The 19524-nt window shown below is 42.8% G+C and overlaps 1 protein-coding gene across 3 annotated transcripts in view; it reads left to right on the forward strand.

Moving 5' to 3' along the window:
* The window catches only part of IRS1 (insulin receptor substrate 1), a 58699-nt gene that overhangs the window by 36171 nt on the left and 3004 nt on the right, over window positions 1-19524 (forward strand). The gene's annotated exons all lie outside the window — the stretch shown is intronic.

Below are 19524 nucleotides of genomic sequence, written 5' to 3' on the forward strand. Positions count from 1 at the left end.
TTAGGGCAAAAAACAATGCAAGGGAAAAAAACAAATTTAATTTGTGCAATTAGAAGACTTGTTTGAAGGGTGGGCTTCCTCTGTGAGTGACTTTTCTTTCTCATCCAAGCCTGTGGACATGTTCTAACAGCACAAGGTCAAAGTATTTCAGTTGTATTTTCATGGTTTTGTTATTCAGGGCGCTGGTGCCGTTTTTAGGTTTTATTGTGACTTTTGGTTCTCTTGTGTTTTCTCTAGTGTTAAGAAAGCCCCATGTTTTAAATTGTAATAAAAAAATGGATTTTGTCTTTGCCGGATTTTTGAAATAAGAAGTTGCTATGTTGCTTTTCATTCAGTTTTTAAATGCATTCAAAAACGTGTATCTGCTTTGATCATAATAGTCCTCTTCTGCTTACATAATCTCATTCAGCCTTAGTGAGGAAATACATTTTACTGCATATCAACATTTTACTGTATTATAGGAAGTGCTACAGAGTTTGGAATGTGACTTGCTTCAGCTGCTGTTGGTGGTTAATCGTTCAGGACATTCGCCAGCTGCCATGGTTTGCTGGCGATGTCAAAACCTTTGTAACTTAGGACTCAAGAGCCCAGTACTTAGTTGCCCCTTTATTAAATGCAGGTGCCATGTTTAGAAGTTCCTTTGCTCCAGACCTCCATAAAAGTTTTCTCTGCAGAAAATGTTTTGCTTTGTAGAAAGAACATTTTCCATTTACCAACATGGCATCATAAAAATACAGCAACTTTATCTCAGATTTATAAATAAGCATTTGGATCTGGCTTTCAAAACCACATGGATGCCTAATGATTATTACTTGCTAGTTGTGACTTTTATTTGTGCTTTGAGCCTTGTGTAATATTTTTCCCCCTGAAACAGGCAATTTGGGGTATTAGGGCTTGTTTTTTCATTATTCCCCATTGGGCCTCTCTGAGTCATATTCTGGGCACAAACAGAAGTGAATGTATAATTGTAGAGCCTCTCTTATTCCACAGTTACTGGATAAAATAATTTCTAATGTGCACTGAGTGTCTTTGTTAGAGCAGTTTACAAAACCGTCTTCAAGACAATCCTCGTATCTATCTTTAGTTTCAAAAATTCCATTTCCTTGGACATTTTAAGAACCTTGGATTGTGTCCTATCTGGCTAATTGTGGGGGTTGTTCTCATTTGCATCTGCTAATTTAAGGTCATCCCTTCCCTGCCACCTTTTCCTTTTTACTCTCTATAAACATTATGCTCATTGTGTTTCATTTCCATATTTCTGGCAGTATATGATCTATACACATAGAGATATTTTAGAAAATATGTAAATCATCCCAGCCTTTTGGAAACCAAGAAAGGGATGAAAGTAATAGTCTGCTACATTGTAATTATTTCTTTATCACAGCAGAATTTAACCCCATATGGTAAAACTTCTATCCAAATCTGAATAGTCACATTTAGACATTCAAACTTGCCGTGTTTCCAGGATCCATAGCTGTATATTGAGAAAATATTTAGGTTAAAAGGGAATGTAACATTCTTTTTAATATTTTGAAAAAGTACGTTTATGATTTTTTTTTGTAATTTTAAAGTACTCATTGGGGACAGCTGGTGGCTTACTTGGCTAAGCATCTGCCTTCGGCTCAGGTCATGATCCCGGGATGAGTCCCACATTGGGCTCCTTGCTCAGCAGGGAGTCTGCTGCTCCACTGGCTTGTGCTGTCTCTCTCTTTGACAAATAAATAAATAAAAACCTTTAAAAAAAAAAAGAGTACTCATTGGGTGTTCTGGTCATGGTGGCAGGCTAATGGTAGAGCTGGTTTTCCTAGCAATGTAAACATTTTGCTTTTGTCTGGGCTTCTCAAGTATTATTTAAAATTATTTGTGTAGAAATAAACCATTTCATTTCTATGACGTTCATTCACCAGTGTCATGAAGGTAAAAATAAAAGAGCTTTCATACATGAGCCTTGAAAGCTGAAGAGTTTGTTTTTTTTTTTTAAGATTTTTTATTTATTTGAAAGAGAATGAGAGAGAGCGAGAGAGCGCACATGAAAGGAGGGAGGGTCAGAGGGGGAAGCAGACTCCCTGCTGAGCAGGGAGCCCCATGTAGGACTGGATCCTGGGACTCCAGGATCATGACCGGAGCCAAAGGCAGTCTCTTAACCAACGGAGCCACCCAGACGTCCCTGAAGAATGGTTTTCTGAATTCAGATTGAGTCTGAATAATTAGGGGATGAAGACTGCTGTCTCCACTCTTGATTCTCTCTTCCCACCCACCCATAAATAAACAAATAAATAAATAAATTCATTTTCCTTCAAAATCTGAGCAGACAACAATTCTTTTCACATATAAGTTATATACCAAATTATAAATTATCGGTGCATTAACATCTTATTAACCACAGTATGAAATAAGATCTACATATTTTCTGATCCTGAGTTTGGGAAACACAGGGCTAAAGAAAATGCGAAGGCTCTGAAGTCTAGAGGGAGATACTTCCTAAAAGTCGTTAGCCACGGAACCTTCTTTCTCGTGGAGCTCACGATTGAATGTGTTTGGTACTGCCGGCTTACTGCCTGCCCGGAACTGGGTTTGGAGGAGTACATGGATTTGGGGCACCCATCATCCTCCCTGATGGAAGCTCTTATCTTGTATGTTGCGGTTTCACCCCAATGTCAGTATGACTTGTCATTGTCATGACCCATTCATGGTAGTACTTTATAAATAGACAAATATATTTATGCTTCTCACACACACCCTTCATCATTGAAAGCAAGCACACAGGCAGTGAGACCTGTCTTTGGCTATCGAGATGGCTGCCTTTTCAGAAGCCTGTTAAGGGAAGGAGGAACCGTTATATTTTACAGGAGGTAATTAGGGGCTTCCCTAGAATTCCATCCCAGTTGTGGTTTGGACCATTGCATTTGAATTCACACTGCTGTTGCAATGCATCGATAAGGAGGTAATTGATCAGTAAGTCATCAGATTTCTGAAACTATCTTTACTTGTATTCTAAAGGTGAAATATATTAGTTCTGCGTATTCATCCTCATAAACCTGCCGACGTGTGTTAACACTCAGAGCTTTGGTTGTCAGGACATTGACTTCTAGTCGTACAGTGAATGTTTTCAAACAGCCCCTGGTAACTTTTGGGCGACGGTTGGCTGACCTAAGACACGTATCCAGGACTGTTTCACCACCTTCAGTAAGCTCATTCATGCCAGATTTGAACATCAAAATTTTCTCAGTAAGATGATCTTGGTGATTCACCTTGGCTCATTCCTCAGACAGGTGGGTATAGGATAAATGCTTTCTTAATGACCGTTCAGGACAGCCAGCTCTTTTATCTGCCTGAACTTATTGGCTCTCTTACCATTCATATTAATTGGCGACACCTGATGGAAGTGAGCTTGTGTTGTAGTTTAAAATATATCTTAGAATGAAATATTTCCTTTTCTACGGACACCTGGAAGTCCATGTGTGAGGGCTGTAGATGGACATTGTGTTTTGAAGACTTTTGGTGAATTGCTGATGTCTTGAAAACGTAACAGAATGTTAGAGATTTGACTCCTCCCTGTTCCATGTCCACCTCCATGTGTTGCGATGGGGAGATCCCTGCTTTTCGGGTTAGCTTTTTGTGGCATTCATGCTTTCATGCTCGATGGTGGAGATTTAAAAACTGGTTGTTGGGATGGGGCCACCCAGTTTTCTAAGCCTGAGTAGCAGTAATGAGGCGGATGGGTATTTATACGTGGCACTCATCGACAGGGAGAAGCTATTAAGGGAAAGTTAAAAAAAAAAAAAAAGGTGGGAGGAGGAGGGGGAGGGGAAGCAAGGGATGAAGGGACAGAGTGTCTCTAATAATGGCATCCCCTGTCACCCACGCTTGGTGCCCCCCAAGTTCAACATGCAGAGCTTTCGGATTGTTTTGATTTGTTAAACCACTTGTATCCCCTACTCTGCAGTGGGGAACACACACTCGGCCTAGGTGCCATTTTAAAGGTTACATATATGTTTTAGAGTTTTCTGTAAACAGAGATAATTAACACAATTACAGCTCTCCGCTTGAGCCATTTAGATCAGTTGCTGCCAACTAGAATAAGGACACCGAAGCTCTGTTTATGTGTAAACCGTATAATGTCTTAAAGCTAACGTCATTGTTTTCCTCTCCTCGAGTACAGCGTGTTTTGATCGACATAGGGAATATTTTTAAAAAGTGGATGTCTAAGGATGTAAACAGTTGGAAAGGGAGATGCAGCTGTTTACGATTTACTTTTTAGTCTTCTGTTCTTTGGTGGCTGCTAATGTCAAAGGACTTTTCTTTACATATTATATAGTGTATGGCTTATGACGATATGTATGCTCTTTCTGGTTTTATTTTGGCTTTCTAAATAAAGGACGGAAGGCCTGAAGGAAAAGTAGTTGGATAAAAATATCCCCCCACAGACTGGAGCCTGCACTGGGAGCCCTGGGCCAGAAGAGCCTACAGTCTTGAGAGGGGACGGGGTTCCTATTTTATGGGGCCCATAAATGTCAGGTCTTGCACTTTACCTTTCGGCTCTGTTTGTGTGTGTTTGTCAGAATCTATTAGTCACACCCAGTTGCTTGCGTCTACCACTGTCTAGACTCTTCAAGAAATGAGCGATTTCGTGTTTGGTGTTTTTACGGGAGGGCCCGTAACAAGGGATAAAAGCGTACTTCTATGATGGCAATCTCTTTGGCAGACTGTTTTCCGGAAGCAGAGCTCTTTCTGATACCCAGGTGCCTGCTGTGCGAAATGGTGTTTTAGCTGATTCCGTGTAGATTTATCCGAGTGGCATTTTGCTATGTAATTTTTCATTACCCTTTGTAAACAACAGAGCTTACTCCCATTTCCTGTTATAAAAATAACTCTGTCTATTCCGGTGGACGGTGTTTAGATGACAGGCTTGCCATACTTCCCCCCATGCTTTTTCTAGCATTGTCTGTAAATCTGTGGTCACGAGCATGGATTCTGAATCCCGGTGGCCCCGTTTACTTAGCTTCAAGATCTTGAGGAATTTACTCTCCTTTCCAAACCTCAGTTTCTCAGTTTTAAAACAGGAATAATAATGTAACCTCAAGATGGTCGCGAGGATTAGATGAAATAATGAGCATTCAAACTCCTAACGTAGTGGTTGACAAGGAACAAATGTTGGGTGTGTTGCTGATGGGGACTCTGTGTGTGTGTGTGTCTGTGTGTGCGCGTGTGTGTGTGATGTGTTACGTATCACATCCTCTCCCCAGGAGTGGTTTTACTCAAATATTCAGGGATGGAGGAGGATACAAATGAAATTTGAAAACAATTATAATCAATATAAAATTTGCTTTATTTTCTAAGTCCTGTTTAATTTGTAGTATTAAAAAATAGATTGAATTTTTAAAAAAATACTTATCAAAAGGGGGACAATACTTTTAAAAGGTTAACAAATGCCTACTTACTGTTAAATGTAGGGGAAACCACAAAAACTTAAGAGCCATTTTTCTTTGCCTAACATCACTTTTTAAAAAAATTTTTTTTGTTTATTTATTTGAGAGAGAGAGGACAGGAGAGACACAGGGGGAGGGATAGAGAGTCTCAAGCAGACTCCATGCTGAGCGTGGAACCCGACACAGGGCTCGATCTCATGACCCTGAGATCATGACCTGAGATGAAACCAAGAGTTGGATGCTTAACTGACTGGGCACCCCTAAAATTCCTCTTATTCAAGTCATATGGGCCTTAGAATATGTGCATGTGTGCATCTGGTTTTCTTACATATACCTTAATATCTATAAACAGTTATTTATTGAGTGCCAATTATGTATGAAACACAGTGATAAATCAGGTAGAACTGGAGATCACAAGTGTCAAGAACAATTTGACAAATGATGTTAATCAAACAAGTTTATTCAGTCAGAAAATTAAATTTTGTGGCATATGGAGAATATAGTATGATTGTATCATGCCTAGATACAATTTTACCTTTCAGCTAATGAAGTATAAAAATTCAGGTTATAAATGTTTGGGGTGCTGAGTTACTTGCCTGGCTCAGTCAGTTGAGCATGACTCTTGATTTCTGCTCAGATCATGATCTCAGGGTCATGAGATCGAGCCCCATGTTGGGCTCTGAGCTCAGCACAGTGTCTGCTTGTCCCTCTCCCTCTGCTTCTTCCCCCGCTTGCACACACATCCTCACAACAACCCAGTGCCCAGCTGGGTGGGCACTTTTATCGCCATTTTACCAGGAACAGCAGCTCAGTGAGGTTGATGGAATGCCTGAGTGCTGGGGGGTTCTAGGGTCTTACCCCCCATCAGGTAGCTGGAAGGATAAGTGACTTGCGGGCAAATTCCCTTCCTGCTGTATCCCATTACCCTTGATGAAATGTATTTTCCTTCTAACCCCACTTGCTTAGGAAAATAACTCGTGTGAATTGCATAGCATGTGAATTGCGCTCCCCAGCCCTGGTTTTAGAATTAGTTCTTGGGGTGTATCTCTGGCCACCCCGTGTTCCTTCCATTTCCTAAAGCCATTAGAAACCTCTCCATACCTCCCTGGGGCTTGTCTTCCAGACCAGTAAAGCTGCACCTCCTGGTCAGAGCTGCAGGTCAGACCCAGTGAATGAAATTGCCTTCAAGTAATGAAGAGCTTGGCACTGCTGTGAAGCTTCATTGAGGTGTAAATGGAACCTTGTAGTAACTAACTTGCTAATAAGTTGCACTGAAGGGCATGCTCTTGATCCGGGGCTGTTTGCCTTCTCCTTTGCTGCTGTCTGTTAATGTGAATGGAAGTTACTGGTACCCACAGACCATCCTTCCGTGCTCAGGATATCCACATTTTGATACCTTGGAGTCACGATGGCTTTGCTGCTTCCCCGGATGCAGAATGTCCTGCTTCTAGATCTTGCTCTGCACACATCCTAGGGTCCTGGGGATGAGATCCCTGCACATAGAGTCAGCCTTTCTCTACACAAACATTAGGGAGGATAGATTAATGCTTGGTGGAAAAATGGGAGCATATTTTGATATCAGTACTTTCGATGCTTCCAAGTTGAAGGTGTTGCAGATTGCTCTAAGCATTCAGTTGTTTATGTTGATTCTACTCCTGTATTCGAGAGGAGATCTGCATTGGCAGTCTGGTGGCTTTTCCTACCTGCTGGTCCCCTCAAATAATAAAGACAGGGAGTTAAGAACTAACCTCCAGTTCGTGCCTTGAGGTTTATTTGGTAAAAGACAGCTGGAAGGCAGGGTGTCTGTATTCCTTTGGGTCGTGGTAAATGCTTGTTTATTTGGGTTCTAGCATCTGTGAGCTAACACACATGGCCCTGCTCACTTCCTCTTGACTGGGACCTCCAGACATCAAAGTAATCTGCATCAGTGTTTTAAAGAGAAAGAAATGTAGTGGATCACAGCTTCCAGCCCTCTTTTCCCAGTCCAACTGTCTTTAGTCTCCCACAACCTGAACACTAAGCAGGTAGAAACCCATCAGTGTGGAGTCTGTTGTTGTCGTCTTTCCAGTATCCTCTTTGCAGTTACCCCCATCTCTTCTGTGTTTTTCAGGAGCCCTGACATAGAGGTTTCTCATTCTTGTCTAGTTAACTCTTTTAGAACCTTTATGCCTGGAAATTTTTCTTTGTGTTTCAGTTCAAAACTACTGCTGTAATTTAAGCTCATTTACCCTACTGAGATGGAGAACAGATGGCTTATCACGTAGTCTTCCTTAAAGTCCCCAGTTAAGCCCTCTTATTATTCTTTATTGAAATTAAATAGTATGTTTCCCCTTTTCTTCAAAGTTCTTTCCTCCTTTGCTGCTCAGAGTGTGGTCCCCAGACCAGCAGCATTGGGGTCACCCGGCAGCAGGTTGAACTTGGGCCCTCCCACAAACCTGGTGAATCAGAATCTGCATTTTAACAAAACCCCCGAGAGATCCTAAGCACATTAAAGTTTGAAAAGGACTATCCTGTTTTATTGCTTCATAATTTAGTTATTTCCTATGTACTTTTCTCTAGTATACCTGAAGAGTGGAGACCAAAGCTAGATATGGTATTGTAAATACGTGGAAATACCTATGTTTATCTATACCTCAAATCCCTATCTCAAATCCCTATTAATTTGATACCTATGCTATTATAACAATTTTGGACCAAATTGATGTGTATTCTTCATTTACAATAAATTAGTAGTCTTTGGAGACTTTTTGGGGTCTTTTCTGCTCTAGGTTTGCCCCTTTTATCTAATGGAAGTCCCCATTGTATAGTTGAATGACTTGGCTGCTAGGAATCTTGCTTTGCATCCTTATTGGGTATCACCTTGTTTCTCCTCCTTGGGGGATCATTTCTTTTGGGGGGGGATCTCTTTTCTTCTCTTAATAAAATCTATTAAGATTTTAATGACTCATGGTTAGAAAGAGGACTATTGGGGTGAGGAGACCCCAAATCTTTCCTCAGTGCTACTCTTCACCAGTGTCATGGGCTCAGGCAACATGATTCTAACTCTTAACCATAACCATATGATCAAGGAAGTCCCCCTAATGTAGGACTACTTTGATTGTTCTCTTTATATTAATCTACGAACCCTTTCTACCATGACTTGGTCACGCAGTGGACGTCACCTGTTGAAATGGGAATGGAGCATCTAAAACAAAAGTTGGAATGATTGCCACCCAGTTGCATATTTTTGTTAGTCCTCATATGCTGCCCTTCCCATCAGCTTATTTACTTCTGTTGAATGGATCTCAAGTCACCTTCCTTTAATTCCCTCTAGCTATGCATTAAAGGAGGAAATCAGCAAGGATCTGGCTGCTCATCATCCTTGCACTTCTGTTTGGAAGACTCTGGGAAGGTCTTTGTTTCTACTGGAAGCTCTATGGGGAGGATCCAGCAGAAATGATGTGTGTGAAGTCAGTGGCTGTGTTTAGAGGCTCTGTTTGGTGCTGCTGATGGTTGGGAGTGAGGAGAGCTCAGGGTGGAAAGAAAGGAAGGAAGAGAGGCATCTCCTAAGAATGAGATTTGACGTGGACACTTACGTAGTCACGCTCTTCCTTGTACTGTTCAGGAAGGAAAGTAACCAAAGGAAGAGACAGACCGCTGCCCATTTGTGACATGGTTTTATGGGAAAAACGTAAGGCAGTTTTTGAGCAGAATTAAGCAAAGTGCACCATAAGGATGTTAATTAAATGTTAATTATAGCCTGTCTGCTGTTGGGTAGTAATGGTGAAATTGTGTGGTTGGGTTTTACTCTGAAGGCATTCTGTCAGCTATGGTGTGGAAAGAATAGAAGCTATTGTTTTCCGTATGAACTAAAGCACCACAGTCGTTTCTGTGGCTGTATTTCAGGAGGATTTGTTCTTATTACCATTACCGTCGGGTACCATCTGAAAAGCTTCATACTTAACCACCTGGAACTCAACTTGTTCTTTCTGTCCATCATCTGATTTTTAGAATTTTGAATCCTGCAGACTCTTCATTGATGATGGTCTCTGTGCCCCGCCCCCCACCCAGCTATTTTTCAAGTTTAAGTTTAAGGGAAAACAGACCCGAAAAGTATCCTTCTGGAAAGACATCTTTTTTTTTTTTCTTTAAGATTTTATTTATTTATTTGACAGACAGAGCACAAGTAGGCAGAGAGGCAGGCAGAGAGAGGACTGGAAGCAGGCTCCCTGCCGAGCAGAGAGCCGGATGTGGGGCTCGATCCCAGGACCCTGAGATCATGACCTGAGCTGAAGGCAGTGGCTTTAACCCACTGAGCCACCCGAGCGCCCCTGGAAAGACAACTTATACTTAGAAACAGCAACTGAAATTTCTATCTTGAACTTTGACTTTTTTTTTTTTTTAAATAAATCATCTTCCAAGGTGAGTATTTCATAAAGTGAAAAAAATCTCTAGGAAATAGTATTCTGACTTAGGAGTCACCTCTTAGAGAGCAAAGTTAGTGAGTTTATTTTAAAAAGTTGACTAATTCTGGAACAGAGGGGACCTAATTCTTAACTTCCATTTACTCCCAGATATTTGAGGACAATGAGCATGACTAACAGTCACAAATAACAGAAGGAAAGTCTCTTCTTTCTCACCGAGTTTTACAAATGATCATGAGGACTAGATATTTTCTCCGTTTCACTAAATGGTGGAGGCAAAGCGAGGTCAAGTGACTTGTCCAAGACCATCCGCAAAGTACTGGCTCAGTGGGATGAGATACAAGCTTGGGAGTAATCAAGGGTATCTCCTCGTGGGGTCATCTCTCTTTCATGGTCAGTGTAGATGGAGCAGCTTCACGCCCGTGAGTCTTACCCAGACGCTGTTGCGTTGGCCTCCGCCATGCCTGGTATTCTCCCTGCTTTAGTCATTGCTTTTGCGTTGTGTCTAGACATCCCTGTTTCCCTGTGGAGGAGGGACATAGGGAAACATGGGCCTGGACTGGTTAATCAGATCGGCTGTCTTCTAGTCGAAAAGGAAGGGAGTGGGATGCAGGAGAAGTAAATTTCCAGCAGTGACAAATGGGGAAAGGCCAGGAGCATGGAGTGTACCCTTTGGGATTCTGAGGTGTGGCCGTCATAAATAAAGGAAGGTCTTGGAACAGGAACACCTACCTCTTCCCTCACTCTCGTCCACAGAACTGATGTGGACCCTATAGACAGTTAACAAGCGTGTTTGGTGGCTTTGGCAACAGCCCCGGAGCGTGGTTTTTCAGCCTCAGCACTACTGACATTTGGGGCCAGATCATTCTTTGTTGCAGGAGGCCATCCTGAGCGTTGTGGGAGGTTTAGGCGTATTCCCGGCCTCCACCCACTGGATGCCAACAGCTTCTCTCCCACCTCATCCCAACCCCAGTTGTGACAACCGGAAATGTTTCCAAGCATTGCCAAATATCTCTTGCAGGGAGAAATTACTCCCGCCCACCCAAATTGAGACCTCGAGATTTAGTGAAATGCTTGGAGGCTAGAAGGTCTCCACAGAGAAAAGTGGTTTAGCCCCACGAGTATGTTTCAGCTGAAATCCAGATGACTCCTGCCTGGCACACCAGTGGGCCTGGGGATCACCTTCACAGACCCCCCACCTCTACCACCCCTGGAGCTGCGATCCCCTCAGGGCCACTGATAAATATTCTTTTTTGTTGTTAAGATTTACTTATTTATCAGAGAGAGTGAGGACATGCTAGTGGAGGAGTCAGGAAAGGAAGAAGCAGAAGGAGGGGAACAAGCGACGACGGTGCTGAGCATAGAGCCTGGCACAGGGCTCGATCCCATGACCCTGAGATCATGACCTGAGCCGAAATCAAGAGCCGGACGTTCAACCGCCTGAGCTGCTCAGGCGCGCCTGAGAAATAGCCTTCATAAGAATCCCTTACTTAAGAGTCGCCGCCACCTCTTAATGAAGAATTTGGTCCAGCTGTTCTCAGGGGGCTTCCAGTTCACGGGCAGCACGCTGTCCCGGGGAACTTCTCGGCAGACACGCTTCTCCAAATGAAAACGTGAAAGGCCCAGCTGTCAGATAATGGGGAACAGAGAGAGGAGCAAGAGCAATGTGGAAGTGGGACTTGAGAGATGAAAGCAAAGGAGCACGCACTCGAGGGTCAGTGGGTGAAAGGTCAGCTGCTCCTTGTCAACTGGAAGAATTTGCCTCCTTCTCCTGGACAATAGAGAAGTGTTTGCTGTCCCTTGGAAATCTGCACCATTGTCTGCTTCAAAGATCTTGAGATGCAAGCAATGTATACATTATCCATTATTTCAGATGATCTTTCCAGCGTCCGCCCCCCACCCCAGCTGCCCAGCCATTAGGCAGGGACATCTGGCAGCAATTCCAGTTTTTCACCAAGTTCGTCAGGCCGCGTTGACTGGCTGTGTCACTCCTGTTCGGTTTCTTCAGATGCAAGACTCGGGACAAGAATTCGGAAACAAAAGCTACCCATTTCCTCCCCCAACAATTAGAAACATGCTCCTTTGGAACCTGGAAATAGTGCATAAGAATCTCACTGAACATCCATTTAAGCCTATTCATGAGAATTCTTTGTGAATCCTTTCATGGAGCATTATAAGTCTTTCATTAGCCGACTTAGAAGGGATTGGTGGGTGGGTGGGGGGGGCGCTTCAGGCTTCTCATTTCTTCTGAGAAAGCAAGAGAAGTAGGCTTTCAGCAGTGTTTCTGTGGATAGCATTAATTTAAGATCCACTCAAAGATATGCTAATGCTATCTGTCCTAATATTTAACCCCTGCTGGTCCCTGTGTCGGTAGACGGTCTTTGTCTAAAATCCTATCCCAGGGTCTTATTTTTAGCTTCACCTCTACTACTTTTACCTTTTCTCTTTGTCGTGGCGCTCCCCCCACCCCATACCACCTCCTCTCTCACCTAATGTTGTCTCCCTTCCCAGAACACATCCTGATCCTGGCTTTGGCCTCAGCCCTTGGCTGGCCAATGGATTCATTCATTCTTGGTTGCTTGTTCCACCAGCACATTTTTGGTTAGTGTGTGTTTTCAGGTATCAGGAGGAAATTGGAAATCCAGGGGTATCTAGTTCTTAATAAGAATTCTTAAAATAAGAGCTAATGTTGGAGGGCTCATTGTGTGTGAGGCACAGCAATGAGAATTTTCCATGTATCAACTCACTTAACCTCAAGGGAGAACCCTATGAAATGGGTACTGTTATCCCCATGTTACAAATGAAAACGTTGAGATGGAAGAGAGTTAGTAACCTGCCCAAAATCACAGAGAGAAGAGTGAACAGAGATGTAAATTGTCTTAATCTCCTTTTAAATTTTAATTTGGGAATAAGTTTTGAGTCAAAATTGATTAGGTTTTAAAAACCATAACCGCCATGTGGCAGGACCATCCTCATTCTCAAAGTAAACTTTTTTGGATTAAATTTCCTAAATTACGTTTTAGGATTCAGAATCCCATACAGCATACTCCTCACTCAGGGAGTGGTAACTCAAGGTTGCGTTACTTTATTGCAAGCTGTGTTACAGCTTATCATGAACATAACCCAGTTACACAGGTGGAGGTCCCACCTGTGGCCTTCTGTAGCCTAGTATGGATGGGGTAGTTTCATATCCTTCACATTGACTTTTAAGACTTGCTTTCATAGCCCAGAAATCTTTATGACTTGCACTTCTTTAACAAGAATTCTTAAGGTAGGGCGCCTGGGTGGCTCAGTGGGTTAAAGCCTCTGTCTTCAGCTCAGGTCATGATCCCAGGGTCCTGGGATCGAGCCCCACGTTGGGCTCTCTGCTCAGCAGGGAGCCTGCTTCCTCCTCTCTCCCTGCCTGCCTCTCAGCCTACTTGTGATCTCTGTCTGTCAAATAAATAAATAAAAATATTTAAAAAAAAAAAAAGAATTCTTAAGGTAGAAAAAGTCACAATAGTGCATGAATACATTTGAAATATGCTGCCCTATACTTCTATATTGATGACCAGTTTCGATTGGTTTCAGACAGTTTTCATTCATCCTTTAGACCCCAGAAATAGCAACAGCTCAGATTACTTTGAAGAATCTGGATTAAATTCTTCCCCACGAACCTCCCCTTAGTGTTCTCAAGGCAAGAAGGAAGACAAAAGATAAAACTTTTCTTCGTGATTTATGCTGATGGCCTCCAGGAGATGTTAACTAGATGTGTGCAGTAGGGAAAGTCTTCTATTGAGCTTGACCTTACTGGGAACAGTTGGGAATGGCCCTGGCCTCCGTGAGGCCCATTAAATGACCAGAATACCTCCAGAAGATCAGGGCCACACAGCTGAGGTACCTCGTGGTTCCTTTTAAAGATGCTTGTTCAGTGCAGTACATTTTTCTTGCATTACCAAGTTCTTCCATAAAGTCAACCACAACCCATATTATCGGGGACTCCGGCTGAAACTTGTGGTGAGTAGGAAGTAGATTAAACACAGGTTTTCCCTTTTCTCTGGCTGCCAAAAGTGATGTCAGTGGTGTTAATGATCCTTACCTCAGCCCGCTGCAGACGGGGGGCCGTCTGTGTGAGCGCAATTCTGTGCTCTGCTTCTTAGGCTCTTACGGAAAAGCTGCTGATGGTTGATAAGAAACAATTGGGTAGTCAGACAGTTACTCAAATGTAAAATCAGGCACTTGCTTTCTTGAAGCAATTTCTGATAGGACTCTGGGGAGACAGCAAAGAATGCAAAATCTATTTAGTGTTGAGCAGAAAAATTAAAGGCAGTACGACCGACCTGAGCCCGCTTCATTCCCTTTTGCCTAATTACAGAAACGGTATCGCAACACTTTTTTACTATCTCTATGCCACATTGTAAACTAAGTTGTGATTTTAATTTAAGTCTACTGGTTTGTATCAAAGCCAGGCCAATAAAACCTATACCTTGTATTTCTGAACATTTAAAAAAAATACAAAACAATAAGCTGATGTGAAATTACAATATCAACTATAAACCTCAGAATTGGAATTTAATTCCTAGGAGAGAGAATATGGGGCAAAAATAGGTCCCATGAAACAAGAAGACTGACTGACTTTCATGACTTGCTTTCTCAAGTAGGGAAGAAGGCATCATATTACTTTCATGTTTTCAAGCAACAGGTTTATTTTGGTTGAGCTCGATTAAAATTAAAGCTTCCTGTTCCACATGATGTGGTCTGACTTGTGATGGGGAGGGATTGTTTCTCTGAGTTCCTCTGACTGTCATGTATGTGGGGATGCATTCTAATTTCAGTAGAAGAGAGATTGCAGACATTTTGAGTTCTGTTGCAGAGGGGATAGGGGGAGGGATCTTATGGTGTTGGCCCCACTGGCCTTACCTTTTGCTTTATCAGCACACTCCCTATTAATAAAAAGAATAGGAAATAACTAAAGTGAATATTCTTCAGCTTAAAAGATTTCGGAATGCTTTTTCATATTTTCTTAATACATTATGGACAGAATACTGTTTTTTATTTTGTTTTTTTAAGCTTTTGTTTGAGTACTCTCCACACCCAACATGGGGCTCCAGCTTAGGACCCCAAGATGAAGAGTCACACACTCCACGGGCTGAGCCAGCTGGGCGCCCCGGCAGAATATTTTTAACTGTTGCCAACCATAAGGTGTTGTTGTTGTTTTCATCCATCTTCTCCATGAATCTCTAACCCTCTGGACAAGTTTCCCGCCCCAGCTCCTGCCCTTTGTTGCTGTGGGCAGGAGAGGTCCGCGGTGCTGGCGAGATTCACAGCGGGGGCGTGCAGGCTGGACGGGCAGCTCCCCGGTCAGCCCCTCTCTTCTCTTCTTTTCGTGATACATGTGCCTTTCTTTGCTGGTGGGCCCCCAAAGCCACCAGCCCTGCCAGAAGGACTTTCACTGGGACACAGGGGGAACTGGAGCGAGGTGGCCTCTCACATGCTGGCAGCTCTCCCTGAATGTTCCTCCCCGGCAGCCGCTGGAAGGCCCAGCCAGCAACCTTGTTATCTGCACCAGCTCTCGCCCTTGTGACTCACACCAGGCAAAAGTGCTCTTTAAGCAGCTCCATGAAAGCACTGGCCTGGCTGGTCACTTACCCTTTGCCTTTTAAGACCATGAAACTGGGTCTTGCCAGCTCTGATCTGGCCTCTTGGAAAAGATGTTGGTTTAGCTTGTTAACATAGAGTAGCAAGCATCTTGTGGTCTTACCTCTAACTTTAATTCATTAGTTCAATCCTGGGACTGCTGGGTGGCTCAGTCTGTGAGCATATGCTTTCAACTCAGGTCATGATTCCAGGGTCCTGGTATTGAGTCCCGCGCTGGGCTCCTGCTCAGTGGGGAGCCTGCTTCTCCCTCTGCCTGCTATTCCCCCTGCTTGTGCTTTTTCTCTCTCTCGCTCGATCTCTCTCTGACAAATAGATAGATAAAACCTTTAAAAAGTCCTCCAGTTCAATCCTACCTTGATTTTTCTTTTCTCTTTTCCTTTTTCTTTCCCTCCCCCCTTCTTTTCCTTCCTCCCTCCCTTCCTTCCTTCTTTCCTCTCTCTCCCTCCCCACTTAGGTCTGTCCTTTGCCCAAGTCTCCTCTTGCCCTGACATTTCCCAAGTATATCTTGTCAAGAGCAGAGTAATTCTCCCTGTGTGTGGAACTTGAAGTTTGGTGTTAGCTTTGGTTAACTTGGTTAGCTTTTTTACTTAGGTGATGTCCATAGCTAAGAAGACTGAGTTCCTCCCTAAATGCTACCATCCAACCCCTGGTGGTAGAACCAAATTCTAAGCCAGGAGATTTCTTTAATAAGCATTTCACAGCCCATCCAGTGGGTCAGTGGTCTTCTTTACCCATTGGAGATTGAGTAGTGTAAGTGTTAAAATGCAGGGCACATATATACTCCCAGAACTATGAATTTAGTTAATACTGATTTTTTTTTAATTTATTGGCCTATTAACGAGAATCGGGTATGCTTAAAAACAGAATACTTCGCAGTGTTTTATAAGGTGCCTTATTAGTATGTAAGCATTCTAGAAGATTTGATCTTCTCTAAATGAATGGTAGGATGAATTATGGCATCAGCATCAGCGAGGTGGCTGAAGAAACAAATTGCGGTCACAGTAGTGCTGTGCAGTTGAACGTAATTGTGTCAAATAAGAAATCAACAGGTTTGGGAAGACAAGATACAGAGAAAGGTCACAGGCGTCATATTCAGAATCCTACCAGGTACGGAGCCACACACCGTGCTGTTTCTCTCTTTATTCCCAGGCGAAGGGACTGTTTTCTCTTCTCAGAGGAATCCTCCCCTCCTGTTCTGAATACTTTGCCTGTGCCATTCCCTTAAGGACTTGAGCTTTTGGACATTAAAACCAGGAAGCCAGAGGCTTTTTCTACATCAAACTGCCATACTCCTCCCCATATACAATGAATTGGGAGGAGAGGAAAGGCATGGAATACCAGGAAAGTTTAAAAGTTGGTTAACATTTCAAATATCTTCTCATCACAGGTTTTTTTAAGAAAGGGGAAGATATAAATATGACGGGAACATTACTTTCCTGTCCTATGGAAACATTTTTGACAATGAATGCAGAATTCTTAAAAGTTAAGTCCTTCAAGCAAAGAGTGGCTTTAGAACCACCGCTGAATTGTGGCTTTCCCTGGCTGGCAAGAATTTGAGAAATGTTTATTCCTTCTTTGCATTTTCCTGTGGTGTATACATTTTCTAGATTAAAGTGAAGAATTTTTTTTTTTTAAGTCACAGCTGTTTATTTTAAGTGAAAGAGAAATGTGCCGTTCTGACACATGTAAGTGGAAGAATTCATTTATACAGATTTTTCTAGTTGAATCTGCAATATAAGATTTCAAACAATGATCTCCATTGAAGAAAAGTCATTACAATAGTCATCTTTTTTCAGGCATAGTTGGGTGAGGAAGAGTTACTTTGTGGCTACATTTTGCTGTATGGCGGTAGCCAAGCGACTTAAGAATATTTTAGTCCTGCTTTCTTAGTGGAAGTAGAAACTGCTAGTTATGCTTTAACCAGATATTTATAACTGTGTTGCCCTTGACTCAAATTGGCAGGAGGTTTCGAGGCATTTGAATACAAGATAAAACTTTTAGTCAATGGGTTGGACCAAAAATTCATTGTTGAAAAGGTGGGGATCCTTCATTGTACAAGTATCATCACCTTTTGCTGTTTTCAGGTGCTTTACAGTGAAGCCTCATCAGTAGGCTGAGTTTGGAGGAGGGCAGAAGCCTTATCTGTTTTTCAGCTCTCGTAGGCATAGTTTAAGTGGGTCAAGTCCAGGAGATGTAAATTCCTACCGGATGCAATAATGCAGTAATCCATAGGTCTCAAGTAGCGTTGTTCAAGTGTTGACTTATTTGATAATGCTTTAAAAATTACATTTTTCATTACCGCCAACAGGATTAGGTGGGTTTTGTGTTACAAGAAGACACAGGGAAGGGGGCAGGAGATGCTGATGTGGTGATGAAATTTTGTCAAAATGTAATTTCCTGCTACTAAGTCTCATGACAGGTGCGTCGTCTTTCTGGGTTCAGAAGTTATTCCCCAGTGAGGGAACCCGAGAGGATGGATCACAGGAACATCACCATTTGATATTTGCCTAGCGCTTCTCCAAGGAAATGTTTCGCTTTTTTGTTTCCACTTCGTGGGTGTTACAGATGAATTTTTGTATTTGTAAAACATGGTTGCAATATTTGCCTGGCGTGGTTGGTGAGTCAGTCTGGGTTGTAAATAAAAAGGGAATCAAAGGTACCTCTACCCATGTCTCCTTTTTCACTGCTTGGCATAGTCCTTATTACTGCCTTTTTAGTTGTCACTCAACAGATTTTTTTTTTTTAACAGATGTTTCTTAAGTTGAATGACTGTGGGAGGCTAGTATGGGTATTGGTTTTTGAGCAACATATCTCCAAAGCGTATGATATGCACGTGGGCCTTTCTTCAAATGCGGTTGTGGCCTTCTTAACCGCTGTTGTGTAGAGGCAGGGATAAAGGCAAATGAACTTTAGCCCCATGAACATTACGCTGAAGTCTGTCTGTAAAGTCCTCAGAGTTCATTTCCAACAAAACTCACCAGAGCCGTTGTGAACAGCTATGTTTTGGGAACTTTAGTGTTGGGGTTCTTTGGCTTCAGATAGTATGTCACGGGGAATCATTACGCAGCTTAATCGGCCTCTTTATTCACCACATTTGGCTCTCAGAGCTTTTTGGCCATTTCCACAGATCAAATGTGCCCTCAAAGGGCCGAGACTGGCTGCTGTAGAGACCATTCAAAGGAATATGCCCAAGGCTGAGAAGGCTGTTGCAAAAAAAAAGAAAAAAAAAAAAGAAATGGGAACTTGAGAAAGCATTCCAAAAATGCTTCCAACGATGGCTGTGCGCTTGAAATAAGTGTGCAGACCCCAAAGAGGCTGCAAGGAAGGACAGTTCTCACTCAGGGGTGTCTGTTAAAAATCCGTATCATTTACTCAGGAGCTACGTTTTCTGTATGTACACACACACACACACACACACACACACACACACACCCCTTGAACAAAGAAAAACAGATGTGAACTTCAGACTTTTACTTGAAGTTTTTCCCGGCCTCTGAGGCCTGTTGATTGCCTCTGTGCCCATCCCCTCCCCCTCCGCATAACCTCCCTCTTGCCCACTTGCTCACTTTTTCAGAGATCCCCAAGGTGATGACACCGGTGGGTGGCATTAGTGACTGAGACATGTGCTGATCAGGATGTACAATAAAGGGCTTTGAGAAGTAGTATGCTGAGACCTTGGAGGGAAGGTTTATGGTGCCATTAATAGACCCTTTTATTTACTGCTCTTTGAACGTACATACTTGTGGGAAATGATAGGGAGGGGTGGGTTCAGAGTGGCCCAAAGCAATAGATATCAGTATCTGGCAAAGCCCAAGGGTTTTTCCTCCCCAGGGAGGCCCCCAGTCTCTGTCCCTCTGCATCCATGTAGGTTGGCAGGTGTGAGGACAAAACTGGATACAGTTTGTTCCTGTGCTGAGCTCTTTATCCTGCCATTCTGGATGAGAGCCAGGTATAAAACGAAAAGCATACCGTGTGCCCTTCGCTCGCCCCACCCCCCTATTTTCTATAAATGAGCAGTTTGTTTGTCTCAAGCCCTTTAATAAAGTATGTACTTC

This window comes from Martes martes, assembly GCF_963455335.1.
Source record: "Martes martes genome assembly, chromosome: 3".
NCBI lineage: Eukaryota > Metazoa > Chordata > Mammalia > Carnivora > Mustelidae > Martes > Martes martes.